Source organism: Budorcas taxicolor, chromosome 23, assembly GCF_023091745.1.
Source record: "Budorcas taxicolor isolate Tak-1 chromosome 23, Takin1.1, whole genome shotgun sequence".
Taxonomy (NCBI): Eukaryota; Metazoa; Chordata; class Mammalia; order Artiodactyla; family Bovidae; genus Budorcas; species Budorcas taxicolor.
Window position 1 is genome coordinate 37464329 of NC_068932.1, and position 3075 is coordinate 37467403.

The 3075-nt window shown below is 41.2% G+C and overlaps 1 non-coding gene across 1 annotated transcript; it reads right to left on the minus strand.

The window, feature by feature from the left end:
• Positions 1-533: 533 nt before the first annotated feature.
• On the minus strand, positions 534-605 carry TRNAC-ACA (transfer RNA cysteine (anticodon ACA)). Its single transcript has one exon. It is a non-coding gene; the product is annotated as a tRNA-Cys (tRNA).
• Positions 606-3075: the final 2470 nt, after the last annotated feature.

Sequence of the window (3075 nt, forward strand, 5' to 3'; positions counted from 1 at the left end):
ACAATCCTCTCTAGTTAGAGTACCTAAATCTTTTCACAAAAGTGATCAAACATAATGTAAATTTATGAGGAATGCATCCTTGATTTGTTTTCATTTGAGATTATTGTGGGCTTATCTATTTATTTTGCAAATAAACTACGAAAACCTCTAATGTGCAGTATTATTTGGTAACATGATTGGGTTTAGAATTCACGTTGGACATAATAGGCTATCAAAGGAAACGTCGCATCAGAATCTTTTGTGTTGTGTGTGTGAAATGTTCAAAGTAATTACAAATGTGACGAAATCTAAATTGTATGTTTAGGAAGAAAATGGTGCTAAAAACTCTTGCTGGATGTTCAGATAATACGAGCAGCTTATAAGCCTTTCTGCTTTGTTCTCTGTGTTATAAATAATATCAGTGAACCTGAAGTCACTCAGTTGTGTCCGACTCTCTGAGACCCCAGGGACTGTAGCCTACCAGGCTCCTCTGTCCATGGGATTTTCCAGGCAATAGTACTGGAGTGGATTGCCATTTCCTTCTCCAAAGGATCTTCCCAACCCAGGGATCGAACCTGGGTCTCCTGCATTGTAGACAGACGCTTTACCATCTGAGCCACCAGGGAAGTCAAAAGTAATATCAGAAGCATCCCCAAATCATGGGTTATTTATAAAACACTGACAAAAAAATCTGATGTTTTTTTAAAAAAATAAAGTTATACTTTTCAGTCTTGTTCCATATAGCCATCTTGCTGGTGCACATGCTTACAAGTTTTTATCAATATTTTAATTTTTCATAGTGACACAGTCAAATATATGATTGCATTTCAACACAGTGATGCAAATCACAAGTTTTGGATGGTTGAGAGTAGGGAGAATTTTCATTTTGGTGGTGACCAAAGATGAGAGATGGGAGATACTTGGGTCACTTTAAAATTATTATTTATCTATTTATTATTGACTTACAAGATTCTATTTGTTTCAGGTGTACAGCATAGCTCACAAACCACAGAAAGTTGTTATATGATATTGGCTATATTCCCAGTGCTGTGCCCTACATCCCTGTGACTTATTTCATTGTTATTAGGTTTTAGTGAGGCACTTTTTATAAAAACATTTTTAGAGAGAGGTGGAATAAAAGTTGGGGGTTGTAAAAAAAAAAAGAAAGAAAAGTTCCATTGCATTCCCCTTTCTCTCCCTACATCACCATCTTCCCCTGGCCCCCTCTAGAATTCTGGGCCCAAATCTTCCAACTGATAGCACGTCTCCAGCCTTCCAATCCCCGTATAAAAGGGACGAGAATCTTTTCTCCTTTGGCAGTTAGCCTCCAAGTATTTGCTCAAAGGGACAGTGTTGAGATCAAAATAGGAAGGAGATGTCACCTGGTAGCAGTTTCTATAATGCCGTGAAATATTGATATTTTGACCTTGAGCAACCATGGCAGTCAAAGCCTCTAGAGAAGCGCTTCTCAAACTTGAATGTGCAGAAAAGTCACCGGGGGTCTTGTTAAATGCAAACTCTGATTCAGGAGGTCGCGACTGAGTGATTTCATTTTCACTTTTCATTTTCATGCGTTGGAGAAGGAAATGGCAACCCACTCCAGTGTTCTTCCCTGAAGAATCCCAGGGATGGGGGAGCCTGGTGGGCTGCCGTCTATGGGGTCGCACAGAGTTGGACACGACTGAAGCGACTTAGCAGCAGTAGCAGCAGGGTGGGACCTGAAGTTCTGCGTTTCTAACAAGCTCCCAGATGATGGCGATGCTGTTGATCCTCAGACTGCACTCTGAACAGGGAGGTTCTAAAGAACCTAACTTGTTCTTGTTCAATTCTTCATTGAGAGAAGAATTGAGAGATGAAGAAAAGCGTGTGTGTGTTGGAATTGGCCTCCTAAGATTTGACCAGTTCTATGCCAGCCAGTACAGCCCCCTTGCTCTGATGAATAATCAAAATATTTTTGAGTCCTTGTGAAGTTCTGGGCTTCTTATAGTTATTTCAGGATATTACTGTTACTCAGATCCTTACTGTTATTGCAATCCCCAGTTTACAAATGAGGCACAGAGAAGTTAATTCTCTTGTCTAAGGTCTCAGAGCTAGCAACAGAAGAAGGACTTTGGGGGCCCAGTCTGCCAGAATCTGTACCGCATGCTCTAAATCACAAGGCTATCCCTTCCTCTGAAGATGTGTTTCAAGCTCTTTCCGTTCTTAGGAACTTGGCATATGCTGTTCCTTCTGCTAAGACTGCCCTTCCCCACCTTTTGCCTGACTGCTTATCCTTGAGATTTCAGCTGATATGTCACTTCTTAGTAAGGCTTTATCGGACTTTGTCCTCAAATTAAACCAGCCCAGCGTTCTGCTTTTTTACATAGCATTAATTTCCCTCATGAGAATTGAAAATTTCTCACAATTTTCAATTATTTCATTATTAGTGGTAATCTGCTTTTATACCTATTTATTTCATAAAACTATAAGCTCTATGAAGCTGGGGACTGTTTATTTCGCCAGTCCCTAGTGCCATGCCTATTACAGTGACCGTACTAGCACAATGTCCAGTAGAGCCTGTCTTCTTATTAGACTGACTGAGGTGAGTGTGAGTGTGAAAGTCGCTCAGTCGTATCTGACCCTTTGCAACCCTATGCGCTATACAGTCCATGGAATTCTCCAGGCTAGAATACTGGAGTGGACAGCCTTCCCTTCTCCAGGGGAGCTTCCCAACCCAGAGATCAAACCCAAGTCTAGCGCATTGCAGGTGGATTCTTTACCAGCGGAGCCACAAGGGAAGCCCAAGAATACTGGAGTGGGTAGCCTATCCCTTCTCCAGGGGATCTTCCCAACCCAGGAATCAAACTGGGGTCTCCTGCATTGCAGCCAGATTCTTTACCAACTGAGCTCTCAGGGAAGCTATCAGATTGACCTATAGAATGACTGATTTACTAAATGAATGAATGAATGAATGAAATTTACATTCTGCAAATACCAGCTAAGCCACTAGGGGGCAAGTATATGCATCACACTTATAGATGGATGCAAATGTACCACATACGGTTGACATAAGCAAGAAAATAAATTCAAGCAGTATTATACTTTTCACATGTGCCA